We start from the raw sequence: 23,305 nt of genomic DNA on the forward strand, positions 1-23,305 counted from the left end.
GTCCTTGGGAGAAAATGAATGTTTAAGTACACAGCATGAGAGTCAAGAGCAGCAAATTACATCTTTTTATCCTTCCATACACCACCCCCCAGCCACGCACACTCAGCCAAAAATGATATAATACGTAAAGCCAAAAATTTGAGTGGGAAAGAAACTTAATAATGATAATTAAATGGATAAACATACATTCTGCCAAAAGTTCAGCAATGTTGTAATCAGCTGAGTGAGTTTCTCAGAGATTCTCAACATGAAGCTTCTTGGTTTGTCAGGAAACGTAGCGAGCTTTCGGCTGGAGCATTGTGAGCCAGAATTCGCTGCCCTGGTTTTCTTCAGAAAGTCTCAGGATGGACCAAAAGGTTGATGGAAAAGGAGAAATGGAAGGAACAAAATGGAAACGTTCTGGTGGACCTCAGGCTGCCACATGGCCTGCCAAAGAAATCCTTGCAGCAGTGGACAGAGAGGCATTCATTACATCACTCGGCCCAGGGTTGCAAGAGCGGGAAGAGCAAATTACAGGAAAAGTGGGCTGTGCAGCCTTTTAATGCTGATGCAAGTGAAGAAGGTGGCCCTGTTACCGACAGAAGCTTCCAGCTTCTCCCTGCAAGCCAGCCTGTCTGGCAGGAATGATCCACCCTGCCAGCCGGATTCCCAGGGCTGATGTCACAGCAGCAGTGAGGGAGGGAGCGTAAGCGAGAGAGAGGATTCAGGGAAATAAGGGGGATCCCCAGGACAGTGAGGTGCTCAGGCTCTCTGACTGTAAATGAACGCTCAGAATCAATCAAGCAAAGCCCAAACAAGATGTAGGGGAGAGGCAGCTGGCCCCACGAGCCTGAGCCAGAGGCTCAACTCCAAACCCTTCTTAGGTAGTGTTGCAGGCTCCCTCCCAGGGCCCTAGCTCAGCCGCTGCCACCAGCCTCAGGTACTGCCGTGTGGTGTGTTCCTGCCGAGAAGCTGCCCCGGGAACAGTCCCGGCTCTACTCTTTGGCCCAGAGCAGGAAGCCTGTGCCATGCAGGCCTGCACTCCAGCTGTGGGCAAGGTGTCAGCATGGAAGTTCAGGGTCTATGTCTAAAGTCCACAAACCTCAAAACTAAAGCCAACCTCCCTTCCCCAGCCCTCACTGACTCCCTGCCCTTCTGACTCCTCCCAGGAAGCCACAAGAAAGGGGTCCTGCACCATTTGCCTCCCTGGCCAGAGCAGATTTGGGACAGTAGGAAGATGTGTTCTGTGCACGCCAGTGACACTAGTGCCACAGAACCTGAACGTTTGTTTTGGCCTGAATGTTTGTGTCCTCCCCAAATTCATATGATGAGGCCAGAACCAATGTGATGGCATTAGGGGGTGGGCCTTTGGGAGGTGATTAGGTTAAGCTGAGGTCAGGAGGGTGAGGCCCTCAAGATGGTATTAGAGCTCTTATAAGAAGAGGAAGAGACCCTAAAGAGCTTGCTCTCTCTCCACCATGTGGGGACATACTGTTCATTTACAGTGTGCAAGCCAAGAGTGGGCTCCCAACAAGAATCAAGTCTGCCAGCACCTTGACCTTGGGCTTCCAGCCTCCAGAACTTCGAGAAATAACTGTCCTGTGTTTGAACCCCCAGTCTGTGGTATTTTGTCATGGCAGCCCAGGCTGACTGAGACCTTGCACCATGAGCTTCAAGCCCACCAGGTGGCTCCTGGGGCACGTGGTTGCCGTGGCGTGTTACCAGGTCAGATGCCAGGTGAAAATCCACCTATTCTATGGCCAGTATTCCAAGACATGGGTGACATCAGGCAAGGGGGGGTGTTGACGTGCCTGTTCCCAGAGGAGGATGGGTGAGGGGTCTCCCATCATGCAGACAGCTGCCAGTGCCCCACAGGCACCTTATGCAGAGCAGGGACCTGCTGTGTTTATATTGTCCCTTTCCAGATCCCTGCCTCGTGCTGACTGTGATTTGGAGCATAGCCACTGAGTACCACAGAGACAGGCTGGAATCCCGGCCGAGCCCTCTACATAGGTGACCTTGAGCATATCAGTCTACCTGGTGTGTGGAGGAGACTCCCAAGCTTGTCTGGATCCAGCGCTCCACACTCTCAGACCACATGGAGGCTCCATTTTTGTTCTTCCTTAGGCAGGGCCACAGGCCCCCTCTGAGCCCAAGGGCTGTGAGAGAGGTGACATGGGTCACTTCTGAGCCGAATCACTGAGTTGTTGGTTCTATTGGTCTTTTTCACAATTCATTTGGGGAAATGCTCCAAAGTGAGGAATTGGTCCAGGTGTAGACCTGAGCCTAGACAAACCCAGCGGGCCACTGAGACTGCCTGAGGTTGCTGTGTGTGCATGTGTGCACACACACCCACACACGCACACCAGTTACAGGATGAAACCTAATGGGGACAGTCTAGATTTGACTACTGCTAGGTTGTCTTGACTTAAACCCACCTGGCTGGTCATGCCAGTTAGTATTTTTTAAATGCCTGAAAACCCTTGGGAGGAATGGCCTTGGGCGAGTTAAGATGGATGCCTACACAATAACCAGGGGTATTGTGGGCCCACAGGGCAAACTGGAGAGCTGCAAGGTCCTTCTCTTGTGATCAGAATTGTCCATCAGCTCCCAGAGAAGATTGGTTCCTGACAGGGAAGCTCTCTGGAAATGGACCTGAACCTACCCTTAGTTCACAGGTCACATATGGAGCCCATTTTAGCACAGAGGTTCCAGGCCAGGGTCTATGGATTAACTTTGGGGTCCTTTCAAACTCATTGTAAATTGTGTGCTAGCAGGAATTTTTGGTCATTGTATTCTCAAAGGAATCTATGACCGCCTCAGTTTTAAGAACAAGTAGAACAAGAGGTTAATGCATTCTAAGGAAGAAGGATTTTTTTTGTCAACTATGCAAATAAACAAAAAGATATCCTTTGCCAATTGCTGCATAGACAGCCTGTGTGAAGCCAATTCTAGTCACTTGATTAACATTATTGTTACTTTCCTAGTAATTCCTGGACCAAAAACCTCCCTTGGTACCACTTTTCCTGGCCAAATGGTGCTTTCTTCCAAATGCCTTGAGGTGCCTCTCAAATTTTGGAGGGTAGCCAATGCCACAACTCTGCAAACACTCTTAACCTTTCCAGGCCTCCAAAGGGCTACAAAAGAGTAGCTTATCACAATGTCCCCTTTTCTTTCCACATTGTTTTGTGGCTTTTTATACTTTATTCTCTATCTCATTTCCAAAAAAGATTTGAGGTATCTGATTTTGTCAAGATGCAGGGTGTGAATACTCTGCATATCTTACCAATGTCATTTCAGCACAATACTCAAGGGGCCCGAGACACTCAAGAGTCGGTTAACAAAATTGTTTAATTCACTGAGGATTAATGAGAGAAAAGTTTCCGTTTGCTTCATTCTCAACAGTCTGAAATGCATGTATTTGCTCTCTCCTCTGTGGAAACCAGCAAGGGTCTCCAGAATTAATTCTCTCTTCAGATAGTTAGGGTGGTTCCTTTGGGCTTTGATGGGTTTAGGGCCACCATCCTAAGTTTGCCTCCCAGCTGGTGACAAGAGCTAAGACCATTTTGGTTTGATTGTTGGTGTTGCTGTGCTCTAATTATATCCTTGATGTGAGTTTGTGTTATTGTGATTTCTTTTTCTGTTACAAGAGAGTCTTTCCAAAATAACCTGATGAATTTAGAGTTTTGATTATGCTCCAGTTTATTAAGGTTTTTTTTTTTTCTGTAGTAAAACCTCTGAATTGAAGAGGCCAGAAGCATGAAGGCCTACAGGTTGTGTCCAGCTGGCCCCTGACATGAACACACTTGGATGTGTGGATGGAGATGGCTTTGAGAAGGATTCTTATTTCTCCACGTTGAAGGCAGGGCTTCCTCAACTCCTAGGGAGGGAGGCTATGTTAGTCCTTGGCCAGGGAAGTCTGCTCAGCCTTTCTCTTTTGGATGCCATTCCCAGGAGTACAAATGATCGTGGTTCTGACGGGACCTTGTATTGAGAGAGACATCTACAAACGCGTGCCATACAACCAATGTCTCCATCCCCAGTGCCACCAGGGGCAGCCACAGAGCCTTCTCTCCAAGAACAGGAGCACGAATTGGTGCTTGTCACTTCTCACTTGGCTGTTCTGGCTGGACACCAGCCACTACCCAGTGGAGTGTGGGCAGTGAAAGTCATTAAAGTTCTTGATTCTGGCCGTTGGGTCACAGGTACCATCTGACCCATCCCCCCAGAGCCCTGATGAAACTTGTCCTGCCCCGGTGCTGGGAGAAGAATCAGTGGAGACACAAAGAAGGGGTGGTCCAAAGGGTTAATTGACAGATGACTGGAGTCAGAAGCAGAACTTGAGCCAGGAACATATAACCTGGTCAGATGGAGGCCCCTCTCTCTGGGTGACCAGAGAGAGCTGGGTGTCCTCATGGTGGCTTTGTGGATGGTGGGTGAGAAGTCTTCTGTGGGAAGGGCCAGCAGCCAAATAAACAACCAACAGATCATTGCAACTACTTATCAATCTTTTGGGTAAAAGTCTATTGGTTGTTTAATTGGATCATCACCATCATAGAAGCAGTCTTTAGAGACCAATGGTCTCATGGAACAGATAAGACAGACACCCAGAGAAGCTGTGTGAGGTGCCCAGAGCCAGGCCACAGGCCCAGGCCTCACTCCTCCCCCAACAAAGGATGGTGCCATCTGCTCCATCAGTCCATTGACCCACATCTGGTTGGGACCACTTCCTTGTCTTCAGAGCATAGGAAATCCAGTGCCTTGTGCCTGAGCTACTTCTATAGGAGGTTTGGAATACTCCTGATGGATCTTCTTAGACTTTTGGGGTGTTGCTAACTTTGGAAGTAGAAAATCATAAGGAGGGATTGGATAGAGCTCCCTGAGTTGCCATACCACTCTTGGTCCTCCCTTACCAGGAATTTCATAAACTTTCAATTCTTAAAGGTTACTGAGCCAGTGACATCCTGAGCTGTCATCAGCTAGCCCTTGAGTGCTTGCTAAGAGCTGATGCACAGTTTGTGGGGACTTGGGCTTCTGACTCAGGCCAAGGAGGCTGGGCTGGCCTGACCTTGGCCCTTGCACACTCCCTGGATATCTGTGCCACCCTACGTTGTTGGATAAATGCAGTGAAACTGTTCTCTGACTCCATATCTGCCATTTCTTGACTAGGAGACAATGACGTTTCTTAGGACATAAAGCAAAGCCAAGCTGGGAGGACTCCAAGGTAACTGGGGGTGTCTGTAGTGCAGAACCAGAGCAAGGAAAGAGCAGCCAAGAGAAGCTGGGGAGGCAGCATGGCAGTGGCATTCTGCGTCAGAGGGGCAGCGACTCACTCCCGTTCAGTGAAAAGTCAGGATTCAGCAGGTACTGAATCCTGACTCTTCCTTTGCCCCTTCTCAGTGGCTCACATGCTAAGACACTATGTGGCTGAATAAAAGAGTCTCTGCCTACACAGTCTCTGTCTAGAATGACAGGACCTAGCACTTCAACTTCACAGACAGTCTTAGGGGTGAATGGTGACTCCACACGTGTTTATTGAATACATACATTGTGTTGAAAGGAATTAAAAATATGTAGTATGAATGGAGTTCCTACCACACGCCAGATGGTGTTGGGCACTTTACTACTGTGTGGCATCTAATCCTCACAAAACCTTCTAAGGAGGTGCTGTTATCACCTCTACCTCAGACATGCGGAAACTAGACTTGGCCTGGGGTGACTCTCCCCAGGCTATGTGGGTAGAGCAGCAGAATGAGACTCAAACTCAGGTCTGTGCTACTCCAGGGTCCTATATTTCATGTGGGCTGACAGCCTCTCAGTCATAGATGATGGTGGCTTTGAGGGATCAGAGGGCACGATGGCTTCAGGAAGGCATTTAAGCAGGGCAGTTCTTGAAAATGGGTAGAACTCAGATAAGCAGAGAAGAAAGGAGGTAAATTCCAGGTAGGATGTAACAGCAGGGACAAACACATGTAACTGGTTTGATGGATGGAAAATGAACAAGTTTGGTCAGAATCAAGCAGTGTTTCTAGCAGGGGCACTGCTGGCGTCAGGATGGGACAACTGCCTGGGACTGTCCTGGGCATCAGAGGGCAATTTGCATGCTTGGACCCTGCCCACCAAATGCCAGTTGCCACCCCCATCCTTGGGACAACCAGAAGGCTTCCTTGCATTTCCAAACACCCTCTAGGGCACCTCTGGTTGAGAACCACTAGAGCAGATGAGAGTTGGAAATCAGGGTGAGATTTGGGAACAGACTAAAGAAGGCCTTGGAAGCCAGAGGAACAAGCTTGGCCTTGATCCTTAAGAAGATGGGAAATCACTGAAGGTTTATGGGCAAGGAAGAGTGTTGGTTGAAGTACAGGGGAGGAACTGGTGTGGAGGAGAAATTGGGGAAAGGGAGACCTCATATTCAAATGAGAGAAGGCTGTCAAGATAGCTGAGAATACCTGTGAGTCACCTGCTGCCTTTCCTACTGTGGTCAGTCTTGTATGCACATGGGAAAGGGTCTAACACCACAACCAGAAGGGGTGATAACAAGACAGATGTGAAGGATGATCTCTAATCCACTTCCAGAGGAATCAGGAGCTCTGTGCTCAAGGTACTAGGGATCAAGACTATATAATAAAGAGATACCCTACTCTGATATTGTTAACGAAGGGAAAATAAGAAAGGGAGTGAGGGAAACTAGAAGAAAGTTGGCTGGCGAAGGGGTGACTGGCAAAGATTATTTCTTCTGTGTTTTATTCAGATCTATTTAAACTATCTCTGAGCCTGCATCCCTTTATCCAAGAGGTCATCAAACTTATCTTGTAAACTTCACCCCAGAATTAATTTACAAATAAGGAACATGATGTACCAGACATGTGTACTTGATACAGTGATCACAGGGATCTCATGTCCACACTAACGGGTCCTCAGAAAACTTAGCCCTTTATCGCCAGGCAGAGAAAATTGCAGGCTCTGTGAGGTAGAGGAAGAAGCCCTCTGCGATCCATGCATGAGATGCCTGGGCCAGATTGGAGAGGTCTGAGGAGATAGCTGTCTTGATATGTGTCCTGTAAGGGGGAAGTTCCACCGGGGAGTGAAAAGTGAAACCCAAACCCCTGGTTGTCACTTGGGACCACCGGGCATCACACTTTGGCCTGGAAAAGATGCTGCAATTGCTTGCATTCCAGTTATCAGACAGCTTCAAGAATGATATGTAGTTTTGTTTATAAGGAAAAATACCAAGCCTCTGAGAAATTTCCCAGAACAATGATTGTAACTCATGACAAGACAGAGCATGTAACATTTTTCTGGCGCCTTGGTCTTGATTGCTGATGTAGAACCTTATGGGATTTTCTTTGTCCTCCTCTGAGGAAGTTATACTTTTTTCACCAATAATACTGATTTTAAAAAGTGAAACTTCATGGGTCTTTGGGGAGAATTCAAAGGAATCCTAACCTGAGATCAGTGTTCTAAAGAACCTGCTCTGTTCTATTTCAGCTGGGCTGTAAATCATTACTTCCCATGCAGAGTGGGGGCTGATTTTGCAGTGTGTTATCACACCGATACTGGATTTTAACTCAGGGGATGGGGTGAAGTGATCCTGATTTAATAAAATTTAAAATTTTCCCAAGTCTTACCAACACCCACCACAATATGATAACAGAGCAAATTTTGCTATGTATTTATTGAGGAATACCATCCAGGGATATATTCCATACTTTCATCAGTTCTGAAAATTGCTGGTCATTATCTTTTCAAATACTGACTTTGCCTTTTTCTTTCTTTCCTTTACTCTGACTCTACCTAACTCTATCTTCCATATCTCTTAATCTCTCTTTCATATTTTCCATTTTTAAATGTGTCTCTGTGTTTCATTCTGGATAATATCTACTAACTTAACTTCCAGTTCTCAAATTCTTTCTTTAGCTTTTTCTAACCTTTTGTTAAAAGATCTGAGTTTAGAGGAGAACTCTGTGAAGATGGTGCAGTAGGAAATGCCAGGAATCTATCTCTTTACCAACAATTGTACTGCAGAATCTGTCTGGCATACAGTTTTGGAACTCTGGAATCTGTTGAAGGCTTACAACTTCCAGGGGAAGACTTAGATCATAAATTGTGGTTAATTTTGGTCAATTTCAGCTCTTAGCACAGTAGCTGCTTACCCATCACCCATCCCCAGCCGCGTGTCAGGCAGTGTGTCTGTGTTCCTGGAACAGCCTGCACACTTCTTGGAGGAGGCAGGGAGAGCAAAAAGACTTTGTTCTCCTGTCCTCCAAGTATCAGGATCTGTACCAAATGTGATCACTGATTGTTGCTTTTGATCACAGAGATGCAGTCAAAGAGGCATGCAGCCATTGTTTTTGCACCTCTTCCCACTGTTGGGAGCTCTTTCCCCTCTGGCCAAAGTGACTTCCAGGGGATTTAAAAGGCTGCCATCTCCTTTTTCTCCAGTTTATTTTTTTCTTTCTCCCCCTTTTGGGAATCAGACATTAAAAAGTAGGACACTCAAAAAACAACTGCATTTACAGGGAAAATTTAGAAGTGACCAGGCATCCTAGGGAAAGGCTCAGAAAAGACCTGAGAAGACCTTAAGTGTACAATTCAGCCTGGTTTTCTACATAGCTATGGCCTACAACAATTTAAAAAATGAACAAATAAACAAAAACAGTAACAAAAAGGAGCAAACTCTGGGGAAGGGGGAGATTCTACTTTCCAGAGTTCCCACATTATTAGATTCAAATGTCCATTGTTCAACAAAAAATTATAAGGTACACAAAGAAACAAGAAAGTATGACCCATTCAAAGGAAAAAATAATTCAGCAGACTCTGTCCCTGAGAAAGACTTAATGGCAGATATAATAGACAAAAACTTTAAAACAGCCATCTTAAAGATGCTCCAAAAGCTAAAGGAAGATGTGGAGAAAGTGAAGAAAATGATGTGTGAACAAAATGTATATATCAATAAAGAGATAAGAAATGCTCAAGAGATAGAAAACCTAAAAATAAACCAAAAAGAATTCTGGAGCTGAAAAGTACAATAACTGAAATGAAAAATTCACTAGAGATTCAAAGCCAGATTGAGTAGTCGAAAGAAAGAAGCCATAGGGCTTCCCTGGTGGCATAGTGGTTAAGAATCTGCCTGCCAATGCAGGGGTCATGGGTTTGAGCCCTGGTCCAGGAAGATCCCACATGCCGCAGAGCAACTAAGCCTATCTGCCACAACTACTGAGCCTGCACTCTAGAGCCCATGAGCCACAACTACTGAAGCTCGCATGCCACAACTACCGAAGCTTGTGTGCCTAGAGTCCGTGCTCCACAACAAGAGACGCCCTTGCTCACCGCAACTAAAGAAAGCCCGTGCGCAGCAATGAAGACCCAACACAGGCAAAAACAATATAAATAAACAAATAAATTTATAAAAAAAATAAAGAAAGAGAGAATCCACAACCTTGAAGATGAGACAATGGAAATTATTGAATCTGAGGAACAGAAGAATAAAGATCAAAGAAAAGTGAACAGAGACTAAGGGACCTTTGGAACACCGTAAAGTGGATTAGCATATGCACTGTAGGAGTCCTAGAAAGAGAAGGGAGAGAATATTTTTAAAAATAATGGCTGAAAACTCCCCAAATTCAATTGAAAACATAAATATAAACATCCAAGAAGCTTAATAAACTTCAAGTAAGATGAGCTCAAAGAGACCCACGCTGAGACACACTATAATTAAAGTTTTAAAAGTCAAAGACAAATAGAGAATCTTAAAAGCAGTGAGAGAGAAGTGAATCATCGTATATGAGGAAGTAAGTAAAATTGTGAGCAGATTTCTCATCAGAAACATTGGAGGCCAGAAGACAGTAAGCCAATATATTCAAAGTGCTAAATGAAAAAACTGTCAACCAAGAACCCTATATCCAGTAAAACTGTCTTTCAAAAGTGAGGGAGAAATTAAGGTATTTCCAGATAAACAGAAGCTGAGGGTGTTCATGACCACCAGACACAACCTACAAGAAATGCTCAAAGGAGTCCTGCAAAATGAAGTCAAAGGACACTAGACAGTAACTTGAGCAGTATGGAGAAATAAAGATCTCAATAAAGGTAAATACAGGGGCAATTATAAAAGCAAGTATTATTGTAAAAATGGTTTTTAACTGAACTTTTTGTTTTCTAAATGATTTAAGAGACTAGTACATTTAAAGAATAAAACTATTACTAGTGTAAAAAAGCTAGTACTACTGTAACTTTTGTTTATAACTCCAAATCTTTTTTTCCACACAACTTAAAAGACCAATGCATTTAAAATAATTATTAGTTTGTGTTTTGGGGCACACATATATAAAGATGTAATTTTGTGACATCAACTGCACATTAGCCCAATTAGATGTAACAGGCATGTAGAACATTCTACTCAACAAACACAGTATATACATTCTTCTCAAGTGCACACTGGACATATTCCAGGATAGACCATGTGTTAGGCCACAAATTAAGCCTCAACAGATTTTAAAAGATATGTATTACACAAAGTATCTTTTGTAATCATAATTTTATGAAGTTAGAAAACAATAACAGAAGGAAAAATGGAAAATTCACAAAATTCTGGAAATTAAACAACACACTTTTAAATACCCAATGAATCAAAGAAGAAATCACAAGGGAAATTAGAAAATACTTAAAGATGAATGAAAATGAAAACACAACATACTAAAACTTACGGGAAAATGGGAAAGTTCCTAATGGGGATGTTTATAGATATAAATATTTACATTAAAAAAGAAAGATCTCAAATCCACAACTTAACTTTACAACTTAAGGAAATTAAAAAAGAAGAACAAATTAAACCTAAAGCTAGCAGAAGGAAGGAAATAATAAAAATTGGAGCAAATATAAATTAAATAGATAATAGAAAACAATAGAGGAAACAATGAAACCAAAAGTTGATTCTTTGAAAAAAATCAACAAAACTGACAAACCTTTAGATAGATGGATCAAGAAAAAAGAGAAAACTCAAATTACTAAAATCAGAAATGAAAGTTGGGACATTATTACCAATTCTATAGAAATAAAAAGGATTGGAAGAGAGTAATATGAACAATGCCAACAAATTGGCATAATCTAAATGCAATGACAAATTCCTAGAAACACAAAACATATGAACACTAAATCAGGAAGAAATAGAAAAATCTGATTAGGTATATAACTAGTAAGAGTACTGAATCGGTAACCAAAAATCTCCCAACAAATAAAAGTCAGTGACTTGATGGTTTCACTAGTGAATTCTACCAAACATATAAAAAGGAACTATACCAATTTTTCTCAAACTTTTCCCAAAAAAATTGAAAAGGAGGGAACGCTTCCTAACTCATTCTGAGACCAGCATTACCTTGATACCAAAGCCAAACAAAGACACTACAAGAAAAGAAAACTACAGACCAATATCCCTTATGAACATTGATGCAAAAATCCTCAACAAAATACAGCAAACAGAATTCAGCAGCATATTAAAAGGATTATACACCATGACCAAACAAGTGGGATTTGTTCCAAGTGGGATTCATTCCAAATGGGAATGCAAGGATGGTTAAATATAAATTAATGACAATGTAATATGTCACACCAACAGAATGAAAGGAAAAACTCAAGTAATCATCACAATTGATGTAGGACAAGCATTTGACAAAATTCAACATGCTTTCATTATAAAAACACTCAAAAAACTAGGACTAGAAGGAAACTATCTCCGCATCATAAAATGAAAAACCCACAGCTAACATCGTACTGAATTGGTGAAAAACTGAAAGCTTTTTTTCTAAGATCAGGAACAAGGCAAGAATGCTTGCTTTCATGACTTCTATTTAACATAGTACTGGAACTTTTAGCCAGAGCAATTAGGCAAGATAAAGAAATAAAAGGAATCCAAACTGGAAAAGAAGTAAAATTACCTATGTTTGTGGGTGATATGATCTTATATGTAGAAAACCCTAAAGATTTCACCAAAAAAACTGTTAGAACTAATAAATGACTTTGACAAAGTAGCAGGATACAAAGTCAACACACAAAAATCAGTAACATTTCTATACATGAACAATGAACAATCTGAAAAGGGAGTTACAAAAACAATTTTATTTACAACAGTATCAAAAAGAATAAAATACTTAGGAATTAGCTTAACCAAGGATGTAAAACACTTGTACGATGAAAACTACAAAATACTGCTGAAAGTTAAAGAATGCATAAACAAATAGAAACATATCCCATGTTCATGGATTGGAAAACTTAATATTATTAAAATGTCAATACTACCCAAAGTGATCCACAGATTCAATGTAATCTCTATCAATATCCCAATGACATTTTTTGCAGGAATAGAAAAACCCATCTTAAAATTCGTATAGAAGCTCAAGGGACCCCTGAATAGCCAAAACAATCTTTGAGAAGAAGAACACAATCAGAGGACTCACACTTCTCAATTTCAAAAATTACTACCAAACTACAGTAATCAAAATAGTGTGGTATTGGAATAAAGACATTGATAAAGATCAATAGAATAGAATAGAAAGCCCATAAATAAACACTTGTATATATGGCCAAGTGATTTTTTGACAAGGGTGCCAAGACTGTCATTTAATGGGGAAATGACAGTCTTTTCAACAAACAGTGCTGGGAAAACTGGATATCCACATGCAAAAGAATGAAGTTGGATCCCTACCTTAAACCCATATACAAAAATTAACTCAAAATGGATCAAGGACCTAAATGTAAGCTCTATAGCAATAAAACTCTTAGAAGAAAGCATAGGACAAGAGATTCATGACATTGGGTTTGGCAACCAATTTTTGGATATGATAACATCCATGGGAACAAAAGGAAAAATAGACAAATTGGACTTTATGAAAACTAAAAATTATGTGCATCAAAAAACACCATCAACACAGCCTAAAGGCAACCCACAGAATGGGAGAAAATATTTGCAAATCATATATCTAACTGGTAATTGATTTATATCTGGAACATATAGAAAACTCCTAAAATTCAAAACAAAAAACAAACAATCCAGTTTTAAAATGGGCAAAGTTCTTGAATAGATATTTCACCAAAGAAGATATACAAATAACCAATATACACATTAAAAGATGCTCAACATCACTAATCATTAGGGAAATGTAAATCAAAACTACAATGAGATACCACCTTACACCCATTAGGATGGCTACTTTTAAAAGAACAGGAAACAACAAATGTTGGTGAAGATATGATGACGTTGGAATACTTGTACACTATTAGTGGGAATGTAAAATGGTATAGCTGCTGTGGGAAACAATGGTGGTTCCTCAAAGATTTAAAGATAGAATTACCATATGATTCAGTAATTCCACTTCTGGATATTTACCCAAAAGAATTGAAAACTGGATCTTGACGAGATATTTGTACACTTATGTTCCTAGCAGCATTGTTCACAATAGCTCAAATGTAGAAGCAACCCAACTGTCCATAGACAGATGATGAGCAAAATGTGGTATATACATACAATGGAATATTATCTAGCCTTGAAAAAGAAGGAAATTCTGCAATGTGTGACAACATGTATGAATCTTGAGATCATTATGCTAAGTGAAATAAGCCAGTCACAGAAGGACAAATACTGTATGGTTCCACTTATATAAGATACTTAGAGTAGTTAAACTGACAGAGACAGAAAGTAGAATGGTGGTTGCCAGGAGCTGGGGAAAGGGGAGAATGGGGAGTTATTGTTTAATGAGTTTCAGTTTTACAAGATGAAAAGAGTTATTGGGATGGATGTTGGTGATGGCTTCACAAGAATGTCAATCTATTCAAACCACTGAATGGTACACTTAAAAATGGTTAAGATAGTGAACTTTATGTTATGTGTATATACCATAATAAACTTTTTTAAAAGGAAGGAAATGTTGATACTATGACATGGGTGAATCTTGAAGACATTATGCTAAGTGATTTAAGCCATACACAAAAGGAAAAATACTGTATGGTTTCACTCATATGAGGTACCTAGAGTATTCAAATCCATAGAGACACAAAGTAGAATGTTGGTTGCCAGGGTCTGGGGAGGAGGCAATGGGGAGTTAGTATTTAAAGGGTACAGAGTTTCAGTTTGGGAAGATGGAAATGTTCAGGAGATGGATGGTGGTTATGGCTACCCAGCAATAAGAATATATTTAATGCCACTGAATTGTACACTTAAAAATGACTTAAATGTTAAGTTTCATGTTATGTTATATTTTCCCAAAATAAAAAACAAGTTAAAAAAAGATGAGTTTTAAATTTTGATGATTCTTTTAAAAATTATTCCTAGAAGTTCTATTTGGTTCTATTTCAAATTTTCTGTCACTTTTTATAGATTCTTATTCTCTGCAGATATTTTTTAAGCTTTAAATATCTTTTAACACCATAAGTTACAGTTATTTTGTAATCTATGTCTTATGTTTCTAATACCGGACTTTTTTGTAGGTCTGTTTCTGCTGTCTATTGTTTCCGCTGGATCTCACCATGGTGCCTTTTTCCTTATGGGCTTGGTTATTTTTTATTGCATGCTGCTCATTTTCCTTGAAAAAGTATTTGTGGGACGAAATGTTTTCTTTCAGGATTTGCATTTGTTTCTGCAAGTTGTCTGGGGTCACTCCCACCAAGGCCACTTTAAACCAAACTCACATTTGAGCTTACTTTGGGACCCTCCTAGAAATGTGAACTTGGGTTACAAATCTCCATAAAGGTCAACTTATGATTACAAATTTTTAGGGGATTCCCTCCTCCCATTCTGCTCAGCGTCTCAGCAACTCTCATTTAGTTCCCTGATTCATCTTTTTTTCTAAGAGTATAGCTTTTCAGATTCATAGAATATTGTGGGAGATTCTCCTATTACCCTTTTGACTTTTGCCCCCGCACCATCAAGAGGCCAATCAAAGTGCAGGTTGGCTTAGATCAACAAATGCACTTGGACAGAAATAGAGACACAGATGTAGAGAACAAACGTATGGACACCAAGAGGGGAAAGTAGGGGGTTGGTGGTGGGATGAATTAGGAGATTGGGATTGACATATATACATTAGTATGTATAAAATAGATAACTAATAAGAAACTGCTGTATAGCACAGGGAACAACTTCACTTCGCTGTACGGTAGAAACTAACACAACATTGTAAAACAACTATACCTCAACTAACTAGCTAACTAAATAAATAAATAAATAAATAAACAAAAACAAATGTCCTTGGAGCAAAAGCAGCTCCAGTACTGCTCTTACCGCTCCCTCTTTCCCTTAGATTTTTGTCCTGTTACTTTACTACTAGATTCTTTACTACCAGATTGAAACATATGGAATTATTATCAGTTGGCCATTTTTGGCTGTCAAAAGGCAAATCTAATAAATCTAATATTTAGCCAGCCTTTGGATATTTCTTCTATTTTTATCTAGCATTTTAAATTGTTTTCAGCAGGAGGGTTGGCCAAGTAATCTTGTCTGCCAAATTCCCAGAAATGGAGTCTTTCGGCTGTCCCTGATGATGGTTGTGGGAAGACTTCCCTTTCCAAAGCCAGCTCATTCATGTGTAATCTCTGGAAACTTTCTTCTACAGATTATCTCCTTATCTCGGGTGATCACAATTTCTCTCTTTTAGCTAATTCCTTCTCATCTGCCCTTTTTGGTTAAAGTTTATGTTTCTCTCTTTACTAGAAAACATTTTAAGCAAGTGGGAATGACCTTCTCTTTCTCACAATTTACCTTCTATTTACCAGAGAGAGTAAAGCAGGAAAAAGAAAGATGATGAAAAACCAGAAATAAATGAAAAGGAGACACAGTTGAAAGGCAAAAGGGTGTTGTGAAAGGCTAATGTGAATGACAGTCCAGGATTGCAGCCACGTTGTTGGCTGACCACAGCCGGTTTCATTTGGAGCAGGAAGATAGAGAGCCACAGGAAAAAGATATCCAAAAAAGAAACAAAACTGATAGATTATTGGATGTGTTTAAATGTTTTGAGAGGAGAATGTATCAGAAGTGATGCTAGTGAATAACTAAGCAAAACAAAATAATAATGACAACATACATATACACACATCTAAAACAAAGAAACAAACAGAAAAATAAAGCCATTATTAACTCTGGGAAAAAGAAAAACTGTAAGTAAAGGAAAGATGGTCATAGTCGTTGGGTGCATGGCTCATCTATAGATAATATTTACAAAGCCTTGACTTTATGAATATGGAAAATTGGTTTATTGTGAAAAAACTATATTAAGAGATGTGGAATATACATGTGGGTGAGGGGTGGTGTAAGAGACTTAACTTCTTGTTTTCCATTTGGGGAAGTGAATAGGTAGTATCTAAACCTAAAAAATAAAAAGATACTAGTATAAGCATGTCATTTAGAAATACGGCACTGTGAAAAAGTCAGAAAAAATAGCTAAAAGAGATAATAGTGGCTTTGTCTGAGGATATGGAAACAAGAGTGTGGCAAGAAACTGCTGCTTTTAAATTTTAAGTCTTCTAGTATTATATGATTTTTAAATATATGCTTTTATTACTAAGATAAAAAATAAAAATTAATTAAAAATATAAATATTAGAAATAAAGGTGAATTTGGCTTTATATGCAGTTGTAATTGATTGGACATCTTGAAAACTCAAAAGACTAAAAAAATAGTATCGGTAAGAAAATTAAGTGAGCTTGCTGGATACAAGGTAAATATATAAAAATCAGCAGGCTTTCTTCATATTAACAAAATTTAGTTAGAAATGAAAATAGAAATATCCTACTCATGTTCGTGACAAAAATTCAACAATATTCATAGAAATAAATCTAGCAAAAAGGAAATAACACCTATTGAAGAAAATTATATAACTTTATTAAATAAAGTAAAACAATGAGGGAGAGACATACTGTGTTCCTAGATATAAACACAAATTTGTATAAAAACAAAAATAAAATATAGTTCTAAATGGAATTCCAATGTTATATGTTGGGGTTGAACAAATATTTATATGTTGGGGTAATATGAAAGAATAAAGTCTGAGAATAACTCAGAACATTTTATAAGAGAATGGTGGCAGGGGAGTGGTTTGCCTCCCCAGATTTTTACAACTCACTTTAAAACTGCTTTAACAATTGGCATAAAAATAATCACATAAATCAGAAACAAATGAAGCAAAATAAAGTCCATAAATATTAACATTTTTATTGTCTTTACATTGTTTTACTTATTATAGACATGTATTGCTTCATAATTTTAAAAATCTAATAAAGATAATTAAATAAAATCTAATGAAGTATTTCTATTTAAATGTGTTTTTAATATCTTTTTAGAAAAACAATGGTATTTTGTCAGATGACTTTTTCTTTTTCTGCATGTCTTACTTCATTTTAAAATTCCAAGGATTATTGTCAAGTATCCAATAACAGAAGTATATTGAGAAAAATGTGTATGTCCCTCTTCAAGACCCAGTCCCAGTTCCTTCCCCAGAGGAATTTTAGAGTGTACCCTCTCCATTGATTATTAAGATCTCTTTGCATGCTTTCAGATAGCACAGTCAGTTTTTGGTCCACACTACCATGCAAAGTGAGGACCACTATATGTGTATTTAAGTACTTGTCTTTTAAAAACTAAAGTGGAATAATTCTGTACTTATTGTTTTAAAAAAATCCTTTTAAAATATCAAATTTAAAAGAAGTATAGATTGTAAAAAAAATTTTCTTGTTGCTTTATTCACTCACTTGTGTGTACATTCAACAAAAACTTTTTTAGTCAATATAACAATTTATTGTTAAATAATTCTACTTTAAATAACCTGGGCAATTAGTTTTTATGGATGAGTATCTTATGGAGTTTTTTTAATTGAAGTATAGTTAATGTACAATATTATATAAGTTACAGGTGTAAAATACAGTGATTCACAAACTTTAGAGGTTATACTCACATTTATAGTTACTATAAAATATTGGCTATATTCCCCATGTTGTACAATATATCTTTGTAGCTTATTTTATAACTAATAGTTTACTTCTTAATCTTCTACCCCTATATTGCTCCTCCCCCCTTCCCTCTCCCTACTGGTAATCACTAGTTTGTTCTCTATATCTGTGAGTCGGAAAGTATAGATTATTAAAACTAATGAACATTGGGGTGCATGTGTCTTTTATATACAGTAGCCAGGGCATGGAAGCAACCTAAATGTCCATTAACAGATGAATGGATAAAGAAGATATGATACATATATATATAATGGAATATTACTCAGCCATAAAAAGGAATGAAATTGGGTCATTTGTAAAGACATGGATGGACCTAGAGTCTGTCATACAGAGTGAAGTAAGTCAGAAAAACAAATACCGTATGTTAACACATATATGTTGAATCTAGAAAAATGGTACAGATGAACCTATTTCCAGGGCAGGATTAGAGATGCAGACACAGAGAACAGATGTGGACATGTGGGGGGGAAGGGGGGGTGCGATGAACTGGGAGATTAAGATTGACATATATGCACTACCATGTGTAAAACAGATAGCTGAACCTGATGCGTAGAGCAGGGAGCTCAGCTTGGTGCTCTGTGGTGACCTAGATGGGTGGGATGTGGGGGTGAGGGAGGTCCAAGAGGAAGGCAGTATATGTATACATATAGCTGATTCACTTCGTTGTACAGCAGAAACTAACACAACATTGTAAAGCAACTATACCCAATTAAAGAAATAAAAAGTAAATATTCTTCATTGCAAATCCAATATCTCCACCTCACCTCCAATCTCATTTTTCTTGCCAGAGTAATATAAATAGTTTTGTGAGGACCATTTTAATTTTTTGTTTTATAATACATTTTTTTTTGCACTTGCACAAAAGGGTCATAATAAAGGTGTTGTTTTGAGACTCTATGTCTTGCATTTAAAAATAGATCTTTGGTCTCTTTCCACTTCTGGATATCTAGAACCACCTCCTTTTTGAGAAAGGCTGCATGATATTTCATAGTAGGAATATACCATCATTTACTTTGCAAGTCCCATCCTGACATGTTTAAATTTCTCCAATTTTAGCTATTACCAACAATGCTGTAGAGAATGTTCCTGAATGCATGGCCCTGTTCATGGCATAAGGATTTAGGTCAGTTATATTCTTAACTGTGAGATTGTTTGTCCAGAGAGTGGTCCATTGACGGGCACCACTCAATGCCCTCCACAACACAGTCCACGTTCCACGATCCCAACAAAAGCATGTGATGGATCTCTTTCTCCCACACTCTAACCCACATTATCAATCTTAAAAAAATTTTTGCCATTCTGATAGATTTTAAAACGTCCTCTTGTTAGAATTTGCATTTCCATGTGCAACGCTTAATGACTTACTAAACTTTGTAGTTCTTCTGTGGATTGTTTTTAAATATATTTTGTCTATTTATTTTTACTAGGATGTTCCCTTTTCTTTTATAAATTTTTAGAAATTTATATAATTTGTAACTTGAACACTGTTTTTTATACATATTACAAATATTTTTTCCCTAATTCTCTCTCATCAATAAGCTTTGCAAATGATGTCATTAATGTACAGAAGTTTTAAAACTTATAGATAGTAGTTAAATCTGTTAGTGTTTTCTTTTATGGCTAATGGATTTGGGATCCTGCTTAGAAAAACTTTTTGCCTATCAAATTTGAAGATATGTCCTTATATATATATTTTAATACTTCCATAATTTTATTTTTTGGCATTTGATTCATTAATCCAGTTGGATTCTATTTTTGTAAATAGTGATATATTAAGGATCTATGTAATTTATTTTAATACTAATTAGTCATCCTATCTTCATTTATGGGACTAGAACATTCTAGTCTGTCTCTGTTGGTTTAAAATGACACCTCCATCATGTACTACATTCCTAAATAATCATGAGTCTGTTCCAAGACTTGCTGTTCTTTTCCATCCATCTACTTGTCTATTCTGGTACCAGTACCACAATATTTTAATTACTCTAACTTTATAGACTATTTTGATATCTAGACTTTTCCTTTTTCTTATTTTTTAAACACTTATGGCTATACTATCAGATATTTTAAAAATAGAATCATTTTGCAAATTTCAAGGAATCCTTTAGGATTTTGGTTGGGATTTTTTTCAGTTTGTGTATCATTTCAGGGAAACTTTATAAAATTGAGCATTTCCAATGAAAATTATGGAGTTATTCAGGCTTTTAAAAATGTTCTTTAATAAATATATATTTATTTTTTCACATAAAATTTATAATTTTTTTCCTATGGGGGTTTAAAAAATATTATTTCATGTTCTTTTAAATGGCATTTCTCCTCTATTATAATTACAAAGGTTATTGCTGAAGTGTAGGAAGTCGATGACTTTTTGTATTGTGGGGTTGGGAGGAAGAGTTGCTGGGGAAAGAAAGGGATGGCACTAAAATCTATTTCCTCACTTGTTTTCATGGAAGCACTTGGACCTCATCTTCCTCACCATCATTTTTTTTCAAAATATGGTGAGTCATGTATACTACTTATAATTCTTCCATTCTTCAAATTTTGTTTTATTACTCATTTCTTATTTCAGTGATTCATAACTAGAGATGGGGTAGATACACCTTCCTGGGAGGGATATCAATATACCTCAGGGGCTTTAAAATGTATTAAGAACTTTTTTATACATACAAAGAATAAGTATAATGTCTATCTAAGGAATAAAAAATAATGTAATAAACCCTCATCTACCCAACACTCAACTGAATAAATAGAACATCACCAAATATTTGGAGGCCCTTTGAAGGTCATTCTGACCTCATTCTCTTCCTTCTCTTGAAGAAGTAAGGAATGTCTTGAATTGCTTATTTTTCTCTTGCATTTTCTCATCACTTTACTACATATGTACATAGAGGGACAATTTTTCAAAGTCACACGCACACACACACACACACACACACACACAGACATTCTAAATGCTTCCCTTTCCATCTCAGGCCCTTCCAGTAAGCATCTTTGTCATGGTGAGTACTGTTACCCTGAGAATGTGTGCAGTACTCCAGAGTTTGGGGATTTGAAAATAATTAAACTCTTGTCACTTATGCCTTTGGAGTTTGTCTTCTATTTATCTACTGAAATACCTGGGTTTCTTTGTAGGCTTTTTATTATATTTCATTGATATGTTTATTTCGCCACCAGTACCATGCTTTCTCGATGATTATGGCTTTAAGATAGGCTTTTAATATCTGCTCGTGCATTTGTACTTTTCCCGCCAAATTTTCTCCTCTGTTACCATTTCATTCTCCAAGAGGAACTTTATATTAATGCTGTCAAGTCTCTCAAACAGTCTTCTTGGTATTTTGATTGGAAGTACATAACACTTACAAACTGATTTGGGAAGAGTTTTCATTTTTACAATGTTGATCTTTCTAATAAAAAACTAAATATCTTTCTCCATTTATTAAAATTTTATCTTGTTTCCCTCAGTAGAGTTCATAGCTTTCTTAACAAATCCTGCTTTCCTCCTGGTAACTTTGTTCCTATGTATATGTTAATTTTTGATAGTGTGGTAAAGAAGTCTTCTTTTCCACTTTGTCTTCTACAGAGGAAAGCCACTGATTTCTCTATGGTTGCTATTTTTCAACTGGTCAGAAGGTGTCCATTTGAAAATGTTCAAAGGGAACTACCTAGTTCATGGAATAGGTGAGTATCAAATGAAAATAAGCAAAAGCTCTTGTAAACTATGAGATAGTTTGGGAATATTACTAATCTTGTTATTGTTTAAATTGGTTCCAAAGTCTTTGGTCAGTGGTATTCATCAGAGAAATCTATGCCATGCTGTCACAATAAATTAACCCTGTAATAAACAAAAGTTTATTTCTTGCTCACATAAGGTCCAATGAAGTCTGGTAGTAGTTCTTTCCACCTAGTGACTCAGGGAACCAGGCTGCCTCCATTTTTTCCCAGGTCACTGGAGCAGGGGAAGAGAGGGAAGGAGGACACACACTGCCTCTTATTGCTTATCTTGGGAGGAAATCATATCATCTGTGCTAACAGTCCATTGGCCAGAGTTAGTCATGTGACATGACCTAATAGCAAGGGAGGCTGGGAAATGTAGGGGAGCTCATGGATAGTAGGTAGGTGAGCATCAACTGTTTCCACAAGACCAGCAGAGTCGTGGTAAAAAGAATGATGTGTGTGGTCTGATGCCTTCTCTGAGAAGTTTCAACCACAGAGTTGAAGAATGGCCTTACAGTTGCTGACAGTGTGTGGGAAAAAGTGCTGAATCCAAATAAGCTCCTGGGTCTATTTCCTGGATTTCTCATTCACACCCTTTGTTCTTTCTGACTTCAGGCTTCTATGTGTAAACACAGCCCAGCTCACTCAATCCCTTGGCTTAGTCATCGCCTCTAATTCCTCACAGGGCAATGGGTGGTTTCTGAGGCAGTGTCTTGCCAGGCCTTGAGCCCAGTGGAAAGGCAGGCTTGAGAAGGCCCACCTTGAGAGTTCTGGTGAGAGCAAAGGGGACCAGTTTCAGGACTCACCTCTTTCGGCTACAAGCAACAGAAACCCACTCAAACTCAACCTTTCTCTTCTCTCACAGCCCACATCCAATCTGTCAGGAAACGCTGTTGGTCTTCCTGCAAGATAGATCCAGAACTGCCCACTGCTCACCAGGTTTCCTGCTCCCACCTTTGTCAGAGCATCATTGATTCACATCTGAATTATGCGATAGCATCCAAACTAGTCTTCCTGTTCTACTCCCCATCAAGTCCCAAATAATAGAGTGATCATTTTAGAGTGAAACTCAGATGCTGACATTCTTCGGCTCACTTCTTCCAGTGGCTGCCCCCGGCCTCAGGCCCCCTCACATTTCCTGTCTCCTTTCCCACAGCTCTGCCTTTCCCTCACTCTGCTCCAGCCCCCGGTCACCTTGCTGATCCTCAAACATTCCAGGAGCACTCCCACGTAGGGTTTTGCACTTGCTGTGCCTTCCGTCAGGAGCACTCTTCCCTCAGATACCCTGACAGTGTCTCCTTCACCTCCTCAAAGTCTTCTCATTTCACCTGCTCAACAAGGCCTCACCTGACCAGCCTATGCCCTATTTAATGTAATTTGCTCCCATACTCGCTAAGCCCCCAATTCCCTCACTCTATTCTGCTTTCTTCTTCCTGCACCTACAACTTTCTACATACTATATAATTGACCTATTTGTTATGCTTATTGTTTATTGTCTGTTTTCCCCTTCTAGAACACACACTCCATGAAAACATGGGTCTTTGTTAAAATTGTTCTCTGATATAACTCAAGCACCTAGCATTACACCTGGCGCCTGGTCTATGCTTAGTAAATACTTTTTTGA

The sequence above is a fragment of the Balaenoptera ricei genome, chromosome 2 (assembly GCF_028023285.1).
Source record: "Balaenoptera ricei isolate mBalRic1 chromosome 2, mBalRic1.hap2, whole genome shotgun sequence".
Lineage (NCBI taxonomy): Eukaryota > Metazoa > Chordata > Mammalia > Artiodactyla > Balaenopteridae > Balaenoptera > Balaenoptera ricei.